Source organism: Silene latifolia, chromosome 11 (assembly GCF_048544455.1).
Source record: "Silene latifolia isolate original U9 population chromosome 11, ASM4854445v1, whole genome shotgun sequence".
NCBI classification, from domain to species: Eukaryota; Viridiplantae; Streptophyta; class Magnoliopsida; order Caryophyllales; family Caryophyllaceae; genus Silene; species Silene latifolia.
In genome coordinates, this window is record NC_133536.1 from 103,759,190 (window position 1) to 103,772,945 (window position 13,756).

Genomic DNA, 13,756 nt, shown 5'->3' on the forward strand with positions numbered 1-13,756 from the left:
TCCTCTCCTTGATCGCCCTCCACGCTCCCACCAAGGTTCCGAAGGCTCCCAACTCGATGATGGCCTTCTCCTCCTCCGACAGTCTCTCGTAGGCGTCCATCATCGTAGTGTACCCGGAAAAAGACCTCATGTTCCCGACATCCTGCGTGAATTTGAAGAAAATGCTATCTTTAGCACGAAGAAATGGGAAATGAAACATTAAACGAATAAAGGAAGGTAAATAGGAAGTGACAAGTTCGAGATTTACTAAACTCCTCGCCGTCCTGTATGACAAGTGGCTCTCTGCTGCCCAAATAAGTTGTCTGCCATCCCAATTCTCGGGTGCCCCCACTAGCTGGCGACCACCTCGTCCATCGTTTGCCCTCCTCGGGACCTCCTCAGCCTCCTCCTGTACCACCTCCTCTCTCTCATCTCCTACAAGAGCGAGAGAAGGGTCGAAGTCCACGTCCATGGGAGCCCTCCCCGATGTTGAAGGAACGTCACCTGTAAGATTAAGGTAGGATAGGCCGCGTTAAGCCACGACGAGCCTTGATAAGGTCATTTCAAGCATTTTCAAGTGTTTTTAAGCCCTAAAAATGGCATTTTATCGCCATCTTTGGCCATTTGTTTCGAAACCCGACCACTTATGTGGAACATTGGGTCAAGTCAAGTCTAAGTCCAAGCATAGTCACGGGTTTGGGTCAAAAATTCGGCAGCATTTCTCTATAATAGCGATTATGCCCTAGAAAAGTGTCCTGAAAAAGCTGTTACAAACCAAAAATCCAACATGGTAAGAAGTTTACCCATTACACAAGGGTTCTAGAAAACTAAATTTCATCAAAAATGGATAATCCTACAGGCGTATTCGAAGCAATTTTCGAAACAGCGGAGAAACCGTCTCAAAATCGCTCAAATGCTCAATACTTGACGAAAATTCAAAAATAATACATGGTTATGTTCCTAACATTGCCAATCATCCATTTCTAATATCAATTCTACAAGACAAATCCATTAGGGGGAAAAACCCCAAATTTTCGACATATTGGGTATAAGAACCATAATTGTTTTCGATCAAAATCAAAGCAAAAATAAGAATTAAAGCAAGAGTAAGACACATACCTCGATTAGTCATGATTAATGGAAAGAATTGATCAAGTTTTTGGCGGAATTTGGTCGGAATTAGAGGGAAAGGTGAAGAGTTTATGTTTTGAAATAAAAACATAAACACGACTTAAGTCGTATTTTTTACTCAGACAGGGATGAGCTTGGGAAAAGACGCAGCACCTGCTGCGCCTCTTTCCCAGCTTCCCTCCAGCTCAATTTTCAAAAGTTCGTTATAAGTTGGTTATTTGTGGGCCCATCTTTGGTGCGCCTCTTCCCCAGACCTTACATGATAGATTTGGTTCTTTTGGGCATTTATTTTTCTCCGGACCCGTATTTCTCTAAAGCAGACTGTGAACCATCGCAGTATTTTATCTCCCAGCAAAGACCTTTTATCGAGATTTCACTTGCAACAACGAGCGGGTTTCCAGCGGTGTTTTATATATGCTTTTATCAACATATCGATATTATTTTATCCAACAAGAGTTCATGACAACCGACTGCACTTCTCGAGAGATGGAGTTCGCTTGGAAGCCGATGCAAGCAGATTCCCAGAAATGATTCAATCCAGACAGAGTCATCAACATACTCCCCGACGAGAGTTCGCTTGGAAGCCGACACAAGCAGATTCCCAGACATGATCCAATCCGGACAGGATCGTCAGCAATTTCCCACAGCAGTTTCTACCGAAATCCTGCTTTTATCAATATTATTCGTTTCAAATGATCCTTTATTCTTTCAGACAACTTTCAGTAACCTTCATAATCCTTGTGACCTCTAATGCCTTCAGACACCAAGTTATCTTCAGACCAAAGAGTATTGCCGAAGCGCCTTCAGTCTCGTTTCACCCAGGGGTGTCTCAGGTATGGTTGCTTCTTATGGCTGGCGAGCTTCCTTACGTAGTCTAATGGACTTTAAACGACCCTCCCCGATAGTTGACAGACTCTAAAATGTTCCCGACGATAGGTCCTTGGCTCAGACCCCTTGAGCCGCCTTGCGTCGCCATAGTCGTCAGGTTGTAGTATTCGATTGACCTGATGGCTATACTTTGACTTTCGCCTTGTCCAAGCCTAAGTCAAAGTAGGGGCTCTCTAGACACCTCATTTCTGCACCTCCCGCCAGCCACCCAGTGATGATTGGGCCGCATGTTTGGTACGCGCAATGATTTATGACAGTTCGTAAGTTTATCGTCAAGTGATAGCTCAAATACTTGTGTCTACCCCTTGGTCGTCATCTACGCACCGATACGGTCGTTTTGACAGTAATTAGAGTTCATTTGGAGTCCGCGTCAAAAACCGCTTCATTTTCTAAGAAATCGTTCAAAATGCCGAGTCGGAATGCCCTAGACTATTCCGGATATTTATTCCATAAATTTAAATTATATCTTTTGGTAAAATATATAGCGAAAACCTTATTTTAAAGAATAAGGAAGTAGAGATCCACCGCAATTTCCTAATAGAAACGCGGAATTCTTTCTTCCGTAGTAGGAAACCTCTGGGGAAATGACGCAGCAGATGCTGCGCCTCTTCGAAGGATCGCCGCAGCTGCTGCGCCTCTTCCCCAGCTCATTTCTGCGTATGTTCAGATTTTTCCGTGATTTTTTTCCAAAGTTTGTGTCATTCCATAACTCTCCATATTTTCTAGTATAAATAGGGACCTTCGTTCCACATATTTTTTACGCGAGTGGCCGCCCTTCTCTTCTCCCTTTGCATTCTAAGACCGTGCTCTATGTTTTCAACGCCTACGTGCTTGATCAATCAACCACGTAAGCTCAGATCATTCTGAGTTCCAGTCACGTTGCATGACCGACCAATTTGACCACTACACATCAATCAATTTAATCTAAATCCTCTAACGAGGGCACTTTCTACATACATTCGAGTCGAGCAATCACTATACGTTAACTTAGTTAATCTCGTTTTGTCAAACATGTAAATATGAGGGTGTAAATCCCATCTTTTTATTGTATTTTATTTTTGTACTAATTAATGTAAGGTTTACGTCAAAAACATATTTAAAACCGACTTCTAAAAACCCTTTTATCAAACCCTTTTTACGAATCAGCAGTAAACAGACCTAGAGAAGGAATGCAGCATCTGCTGTGCCTCTTCCAGAGGCTGCCGCAGTTATTCCTGCTTTTCTTCTTCTTGCTCGGTTCTCTGTTGATTTCATTCTTTTGTTTTGTTTTCTTCTCTTCTCCCTTTTTCCATACATAATACAAATTTTAATATATTCTTAATAAATATCATATTTTATTTACGGTTTAAATCCCTTATAATCTATATTTGTGGGTTTTCGCCATTAAACCAAACCTGCATTTTGGAGACTCGATTTGTTCATATCAAGTTTCTGGGATTCGTCTTTAGTACATGTTTTCACCGTTTATTTCCAGTTTGCCACGTCCCTCAAGTTCGTTTCCATCTTCATAATTTAATCTAATTAGCCATAATTCGTTTATAATTTGTTTTATTGGTTTTATGACGGTTTTACATGTTAATAATACGCTAAATCACTTTCATCCGCGTCAAATATCAATAATCAATCCTTTAAACCTACCAATGAACTTAAACAACCCGCAGTTCTGACTTCACAGCCAGAACTCACCTCAGGAACAGACGCAGTGAATACTGCGCCTCTTCCAAGGAACGCGGCAATGCTGCGCCTGTTCCGGGATGAGTTCTGTCTCTGAACTTTCGTTCTTCCTTTGATTTAATCCTTTAATTACGTAATTAATTGACTATTAGCCGTAATATCACCCTTAATCTGTCCATGTTTTCTAACCTTAGTTTATTTTCCTTCATTTTCTCAAATTGTCCGTCTTAAGTATATTTTTGACGTAAATCATTTAAATTATTTTAATTTATTGTAATTTTAATTATCGTTATTTATTTCTCGTATTTATTTCCGTATGATTTATTTACTGTTTTTTCACATGTAATTAATCCTAAACCCTAATAAGACAATAATAAGTGCTAATAACTTGTTCACCGACTTAGTTAGTTTTCACATGCTATGATCAAAACGTTGGATGTTGCATCGCATGCATATAATCGACAGCATATCAAGTACGAACGATTTCCCTAATCATTAGTAGAGGTCGCTATCGAGGCAGGCGGGATTAGGTGTTCCATAAAAGAACTTCTTAATACGTACCCTCACCCCTTACTCCAGATCTCTGTGAACATCCGTGTTCAGTGGCATCCACGAGAGTCATTCTGGACATAGAATGCTAAGGGTAACGAGTTCTTAGTGTTCATGTCACTACTTTGTGTCTTGACATGACACGACTATTCGAACGGTTCCAATTTCCCATAAAAATTGGTGGCGACTCCACAAATGCAAACGCTTGTCCCAAGCGCCCCCGTGGCCCCCGTGTCCACAACATCCCAAAAACTTCCCATTGACAACGACCAAGTCCTGCTTCCGCCCAAGATTGACAAAAACAAAAACAAAACTCACAAGATCATCCAAATAAACGCCAATGTTTGAACCATGCAAAAACAACAAATGGTATTCAAAGATTTGGGAATAGCATATGGCACCGCTCTAGAGATACTTGCTTAAGAAGGAATGCTGCAACCCATTGGTCCGACTCCGGAAAAACCTGAACACAAAAGAACCGGTTTCTGGAACGAAAATGCCTATTGCCAATATCATCAAGGCGAGGGCCATGGCAACAAAGCTTGCTTCAATCTCAAGAATGCCATTCAAGATATGATTGAAGTTGACAAAATCATAGTCGTGCCTCGCAGTCAAGACAATCCTCCTGGATGTCTCAAGTCAAACAACAAGGTTGAACGTTCTCAAATGACATTCATTAACCTCAATACAACCTATACCGCAACTCTACTAAAGCTTGTGACTGAAGGGAAGCTACAACTAATCGGGCCCACTCCGGACCCGCTTAAATGCAGGAAAACCCGTTTCTAGGATGGCAGTGCCTATTGCAAATATCATCAAGGCAAAGGTCATGATACTGAAACATGCTTCAAACTGAAACACGTTATTCAAGATATGATCGACAACCATCAACTGATAGCTTCATCCCTATGCCAACCAAGTGATGAAAACAACCCTAATGAACATGTCTTTCTGCAAGGAGATGAAAGCCTCATGGAATATTGTCCTCATATCGTCCCAAACAGCGAGAGTGAAATGCTCAAGTGGGTCAATGCTCAAGACCAGACATTCAAGCCACTGGATGCTGCGAAGGAGACCTTCGAAGAGGAAAGTGATAATTAGGAGTCTGTATCTACGATTGAGTCTGAGTCTGAGTCCGAGTCCGAGTCCGAGTCTTAGGCTTTCTCGTAACTATCCTAGTGTCTGTCCTTTTATTCTCAAGTGACAAACTGGGGGCTGACCCCATGAGTCACACGTATTCATCGAGTCTGTGATAACATCTTATTTATCTAAATAAAAGCACAACTTTCACGTATATTCTTCTCTCTTCCTTTACCATTTCCCGTTGACAACGAGAATTGATTTGAGAATTGATTTAAAACAAACAACATGTTCCAATTTAACGTGAGTACGCTCAAGAGACGTTCCGTACTGAGTAAGCAAAGGACCCGGAACTCCGTGTCCATCTCTTTATCTATTCTATGTCTGGCCATAAAGACCTTTCATTAGCACCCAATTTAGAACGAGCTTTTATCAAAGGGATTCTACGACGAACCCACACAACAAGCCAGAACATCTCCTTATCCATGATCAATGAGGAAGGCAAGCCCATTCCCTACAAAACATCCCATCACAAAGAATCGACCTCTCACCAACGGGTACATCCCCGCTTACATCTTCACCATCCTCAAACGAAGGACTACAAAGAACGAGTAGATCTAATCCTACCAATCACCAAAAAGACAAACAAACGTCTAACAAAAATGTTAGTCTAACCCAAACAAAAAAACGAAATAGCGAAATTCAAATTCGTTATTTTCCCAAAATTTCAAATGACGGAATAAAAAACCGTCACTTTTCAAAAAAATGAAATAGCGGAATTAAAATTTCGTTATTTTCTCACAAATCCAAATGACGGAATTAAAAACCGTCCTTTTCAAACAAAAATGAAATAGCGAAATTCAAATTCGCTAATCGTTATTTTCCCACAATTTCAAATGACGGAATTAAAAACCGCCACTTTTCAAGAAAATAAAATAACGGAATTCAAAATTCGTTATTTTCTCACAATTCCAAACGACGGAAATAAAAACTGTCCTTTTCAAACAAAAAACGAAATGGCGAAATTCAAATTTGTTATTTTCCCACAATTTCAAATGACGGAATTAAAAACCGTCACTTTTCAAGAAAACGAAATAGCGAAATTGAAATTCGTTATTTTCCCACAATTTCAAACGACGGAATTAAAAACCGTCACTTTTCAAGAAAATGAAATAGCGGAATTCAAAATTCGTTATCTTCACAAAGACTCAAACGACGGAATTAAAAACCGTCCTTTTCAAACAAATAACAAAATAGCGAAATTCAAATTCGTTTTTTTCCCACAATTTCAAATGACGGAATTAAAAACCGTCACTTTTCAAGAAAACGAAATAGCGAAAGTCAAATTCATTATTTTCCCACAATTTCAAATGACGGAATTAAAAACCGTCACTTTTCATGAAAATGAACTAAAAGAATTCAAAATTCGTTATTTTCTCACAATTCCAAATGACGGAATTAAAAACCGTCCTTTTCAAACAAAAAAACAAAATAGCGAAAGTCAAATTCGTTATTTTCCCAAAATTTCAAACGACGGAATTAAAAACCGTCACTTTTCAAACCTCGGACCAACGAGTCCAATGTGGGATTTATCTGTATGCATCCCTTTATATTTAAGGATTATAACGAATTTTATGAAGATGATCACTAGTCATAAAATAAAATTACATAAACAAAAGTAAAGGATTAAGAAATAACCTTCGGTCCTAGCAAAAACGGCCTATGAACAATTTCTCAATGATATTCTCCTATCAGTTGCACCCAAGATGATATGAGATATGCCGTTTGATTATGCTAGAATCGATCCAAATTTTCTGTAAAAATTTAGGTTATTTTGTGTTTTTTTTATGAGAGGAGAGATAGGTTAAAAGAGAATTCAGGTAGAGAAAATGATCTCCCTTTCCCTCTTATTGAAACCGAAAAATGGGAGTGAATAAGGGAGATATTATTTTCCCTAAATTTGGCCCATATCCTTGAAATAAGGAGTATGATTTCCTTATTTTCGGTTATTCCAAAAATGTATAAAATGTGTTAATTGTCATCTAGTGAGGATCGAACCCCTGACCTCTTGGTTTGAGTACCCTCACTATTACCACTATGACACATTCATCTTGTTGATATTAAATATAACCGATTACATTTAATTACGAATTAACAGATTAATTCGTCCAATCTAACATTACATACATTTAATTAAATATAACTTATTATATTCAATTTACGAATTGACAGTTAATTCGTCTCAACTAATATTATTTAATCTTCATTAAATAATTGTCTCATCAACACATTGACTAACTGTTTAGTCATATAAGGCATCAATGTGATTATATTTCTGTAACCACATCTCTCAAACACATCCTATAGGTGTGACCTTTAGGGACCAGTTGATTACCGCCATCTGTATGATAATAACGTCAAACTTTCTTGCAAGCCAACCGTTATTAGGTAATCGTTAATCAACTGTTTAAAATACGAAGTATACCCTTGTGAACCTGTAAGAGATTTACAAATGTTATCACACTAATTTGTGGAGGACACAAGCTCCAACAAACTCCCACTTGTCCTCACAAGTGTATGTGCGATAACCGATTCTCATATCCTAAAATTTCTCCCACTCAATGTAAATCAATTTGCAAATCCGTATTCACAAAAGTCGTATTTTACAAGCGATCATCATCAAGAGTGGTTTCCCCGACTAGAGAATAACTTAACTGATAAACGAATCAACATTCGAGCATGGCCATGCATTTCAGTTACAACTTCTCGAGTGGCCCTGAGAAATAACTATACCTGATAAGGGTTGGATATTTTCCTCAACTCGAATCCTGCAGATGTAAGCACAGTATGAAATGACCCAGAAAAAATCTACTTAGCCTCCAGTTACAGCAGACCATGAGAAAGAAACCAAAGTCACCCAAAAACTTCCTTAATCTCAAGAGACAGTCAATTGTCAAAAGAATCGACTCTAGGAACACAATGGATGTCCTATCCACGACCTGGCACCGAATGTTTTTAAACATTTAGGACTCCATTACGTTGTCACAAAAAGTTGTCCTACGAGGTATCGTTATAATCTCGCATCTGTGATCGATAAGTCAACCGTTTGACTTATGGCTCGTTGAACCCACCATCAATCGACTGCACAATATAATAGCCGGAGTTATCAGCTCACATTGGCGATTACGGACCAAAAACAAATATAATGTAATTCAGTTCACTTTGTGGCGTTCAATGTTATCAGTACAATCCACATGAAAAACAAAATATTATAATAAAACGATGAAGTTATAAATAGTATATGAAAAAGATAATGTATCAAATCCATAATCAAGTACTACAACTCAGGAACACGTTTAATTCCCATGGAAATAACTTGCCCTACATGTTTATCATAATTCAATGGTTTAGTGAGAGGATCCGCGATGTTATCATCCGTCGCAATCTTGTCAATCACTATGTCTTCTTGCTCCACGTAATCACGGATCAGGTGAGCTTTCCGATGTACATGTCTAGATTTGTTGCTAGACTTTGGCTCCTTAGCCTGGAAGATGGCACCTCTATTGTCACAATTGATGGTGATCAGGTCATTCGAACTAGGAACTACCGAAAGTCCTTGTAAGAACTGCCGCATCCATATCGCTTCCTTTGCTGCCTCCGAAGCGGCATAGTACTCGGATTCAGTAGTAGAATCTGCTACAACACTCTGTTTGGAACTCTTCCAGCTGACTGCAGCACCATTAAGAGTGAAGACGAACCCGGACTGAGATTTTGAGTCATCTCAATCCGTTTGGAAGCTAGCATCTGCGTAACCGATTGCGCATAGCTTAGTATCGCCTCCATAAGTCAATACCCAATCCTTAGTCCTCCGTAGGTACTTGAGGATGTTTTTGACAGCTATCCAGTGTGTTTCACCTGGAGTCTTTTGGTACCGACTCGTCATACTCAATGCATATGCCACGTCTGGACGTGTGCATATCATGGCATACATGATCGATCCTATTGCAGATGCATAAGGAACACAACTCATGCGCTCAATCCCTTCAGGCGTCGTGGGTGACTGAGACTTGCTCAACTGCATCCCAGTCGTCATTGGAAGGTTCTCCTTCTTGGAGTTGGTCATGCTGAACTTCTCAAGAATCTTATCCAAATAAGACTCCTGAGTAAGTGATAACGTCCGTCGTGATCTATCTCGGTAGATACGGATTCCCAAAATGCGCTGCGCCTCACCCAGATCTTTCATCTGGAAATGGTTCTTCAACCATTCTTTAACCGAAGATAGGAGAGGAATGCCATTCCCAATCAGGAGTATGTCATCGACATACAATATCAAGAATACAATCTTGCTCCCAGTCGACTTGATATATAAGCATGTTTCTTCGACCGATCGAGTAAAACCATACTCTTTTATCACCTGGTCGAAACGATGATTCCAACTCCGAGAAGCTTGCTTAAGTCCATAAATGGAACGCTTAAGCTTGCATACTTTCTTAGGATGTTCAGGATCTATGAAACCTTCGGGTTGCACCATGTACAACTCTTCCTCCAAATAACCGTTTAAGAAGGCGGTTTTCACATCCATTTGCCAAATTTCATAATCATGAAATGCGGCAATCGCTAAGATTATCCGAATGGAACGTAGCATGACTACAGGTGTAAAAATCTCATCATAATGCAATCCATGCACTTGAGTGAAACCTTTTGCCACAAGTCGTGCCTTATAGGTATCTGGTTGCACGTCTACATAACGCTTTATTTTGTAAAGCCATTTGCACTGTAGAGGTTTTACCTTATTAGGTAAATCAACTAGATCCCATACGTCATTCTCATATATGGAGTCCATCTCGGATTGCATAGCTTCGAGCCATAGCTTTGAGTCGGAACAGGTCATGGCACCTTTATAGGTAGCGGGTTCATTACTCTCTAGGAGTAAAACGTTATTCTCCTCGACCATACCAATGTATCTGTCCGGAGGATGAGAGACTCTACTCGACCTCCTAGGTTCCTCAGGAATACTAACCGTATCATTAGTTGGAGGAACCACTTCCTCCATCTGTTCCTCGGTTGTTGGTTCTGGAATCTCCGACAGCTCGAAGGTTTTATTACTCGTCTTGTTCTCGAGAAATTCTTTCTCTAAGAACGTCGCACTAGCCGCAACAAAAACTCGATGTTCGGTAGGCGAATAGAAGTAATGACCAAATGTCCCTTTTGGATAACCTATAAAATATGTCTTGACCGATCGCGGGCCGAGCTTATCCTCGTGTCTCCACTTGACATAAGCCTCGCAGCCCCAAACCCGAATAAAGGACAAGTTAGGGACCGTTCCCTTCCACATTTCATATGGAGTCTTGTCGACAGCTTTAGACGAACTTCGGTTAAGTATAAGAGCAGCTGACAAAAGAGCAAAACCCCATAATGAATCAGGCACAACCGTGTGACTCATCATGGATTGAACCATATGAAGTAAGGTTCGATTTCTCCGTTCGGACACACCATTTAATTGAGGTGTTCCAGGTGGAGTTAACTATAGAACGATTCCACAGTCTTTAAGGTGTTGATCAAACTCATTTGAAAGATATTCACCACCCTGATCTGAACAGAGTGCTTTAACCTTTCTACCCAGTTGGTTCTGTACCCTGTTCTGGTATTCCTTGAATTTCTCAAAGGACTCACTTTTATGCTTCATTAAGTAGACATATCCGTATCTACTCAAATCGTCCGTGAAAGTGATAAAATATCTATAGCCATCTCTAGCGGTAATTGACATAGGTCCACAAACATCAGTATGTATGAGTCCTAATAGGTCACTAGCGCGCATTCCTACACCTTTGAAGGAAATTCGAGTCATCTTGCCAATGAGACATGATTCACACGTGCCATATGTAGAAAAATCGAATGCGGGAATAGTCCCATTATCGACGAGTTTCTTCACGCGTTTCTCATTTATGTGTCCCATTCGACAATGCCATAGATAGGTTTGATCTTTGTCACCAACCTTTATTTTCTTATTATTCACGTGTAATACTTCCGTGGTTTGGTCTAAGATGTAAATTCCATTCATGGAAACTGCTTTTCCATAAATCATTTCATTGAAAGAGAAAATACAGTTATTATCCTTTATTGAAAATGCAAAACCGTCTTTAGCAAGTACGGAAACAGAAATAATGTTCTTAGACAAATGGGTACATAGTGTGATTATTTAAAAATAACTCAAAACCACTAGGGAGTTGGATTACATATGTTCCCTTCGAGACAAAGAACAACTCGTGCTCCATTCCCGACTCGCAGTCCACATCACCTTTATCGAGAGGTATGATGTTCTTTAGGCCCTGCAAATGATTACTGAGATGAGAACCACAACCAGTATCAAGTACCCAAGTTCGAAACTTGCATGGTTAATCTCAATCATATGAATATAAGATGACATACCAACAAAGAACGACGGCCTGCTTTGATGTCCTCACGATAGACGGGACAGTTCCTCCTCCAATGTCCAGTCTTGTGGCAATGGTGGCACTCTATGTCACCGCCCTTGCTCTTTGCCTTGCCCTGTGAGCCACTAGTCTCACCAGGCGCACTCTTACCGTTTCCTGGCTTCTTAAACTTTGGCTTACCTACAGCTAGGTCGCCATGAGCCTTGCCCTTACCTTTACCCTGGTTGTAAATCGTGAAAACATCCTGCTTCATGCTCCCACTCAATTTCATATCCTTCTTTGTCTGTACGAGAAGGGAGTGTAGCTCATCAGGACTCTTTTTCAAGTCATTCATGTAGTAGTTCGCCCTGAAAAGGGCAAAACCATCGTGAAGAGAATGAAGCATTCGGTCAATGACAATGCTCTCACTGATTTTACAATTCAGTGCCTCCAGCTTCTCGACATTCTCAATCATGTGAAGAATGTGTGGGCTAACCGGTTGGCTCTTCTGGAGTTTCGCATCAAAGAAGCGACAGGTATGCTCATATGTAACGATTATCGGTGCTTTTGAGAACTCGTTAGTGAGCGTGGTCAAAATCTTGTTTGCACCTTGGGCAATGAAGCGTCTCTGCAAATTGGTTTCCATTGCAAAGATGAGTACGTTCTTTATCGCACCCGCTTCCATAACGAAGTCACTATAGGCGAGTGACTCGTTAACTTCTGCATTGGGGCCTGGGTTTACCGGTATTGGCTCGGTTAAGTACCTGAGCTTACCGTCAGCAATGGCAGCATTCCGTAGTGCTGCCTCCCAGTCCGCAAAGTTGGACCCGTCATTTTTCAGACGTGTGAACTGATTCATTTGGTCCATAAAAATTTTAAGCCAGGACGCGCGTTCGAGTGTTGCACTAAGCATTAGGATTTCGTTATTTCCAGCCATTTGTTGTAACAGTATTATCAAAAATAATCGTGTTCTACACTGCGAAAGAAGAATAAAAAAAATAATAAGCATGTGCATCGTTTTGATTTTAAGTCTAATGAACTAATGTCATAACGCGAAGACTCAACCATTTATACAATTGACCTCCCTCAAGAATTATATAAATGATCCCATGACTCAATTCTATGTAAATTGATAAGCTAACCTTTTAGCTAATTCTACCGTTAGAATTCTTGGTCGATAAATTTCTGTAAATTCTATCTTTTAGTCCATCATAATCACGAGAAACTCTTCGGACTATAATGTTGAGATAAACTAAGTCAACACAACTACTTACCCAACGTAGAAGGGGTCATATTATGCCTACCGACGAAGAAGGGATTCATAGTTGTTTGCCCTTATAAAGACTAGTCTCAATTTCCGTTTTAGAGGAAGATCCCATCAACTTTATTTTAATTCATTTTAAGTGAACTAATATCTAGCATGCGAGAATGAATAAACTAAGGTGATGGCTTAATAAGTCTGTGACATCTGTATGTCCATGAAAACTAACATACAACCTATATGAGTCAATTTTCATGTATTTTAGTAGTAGGTGGTTTCGTTTTAGGCGGAATATGATGCATTAACTAGCATGTGAATGAAAAGCAATAGGAATGAAAACGTAAAAACAATAAAAGTCCTAGTGTGGCCTATCCTATCAAAATGAACATTAAATACAAGTTTGGAATCCATCCTTGGACCCGAGAAGCTTGTCTTGATGTTCCATCTTGATCCATGTAGCGGGAGTGAGCTCCAATCTCCATCTTTAGTCTTCTTTGAAAATTACAATAAATAAATTTACATAATAAACCTATTTATTACATTCTAATTTCAAAACCCAAAACTAAAGGAAAAATAAAGGAGATTCGAGATCTCATAATTACATAAAAAATCATGTTTCCTTCATTACGAAAACATAATTTGACTAAGGCCACACTAAGTATTAAAAATTACAACCGATTGCAAAAAAATACGTAAATAAATTCATTCAACGATTCATTCAACAAAAATAAAATGCATCAACTAAAAATAAATTAAACATACATGACACAATTCCTTAATT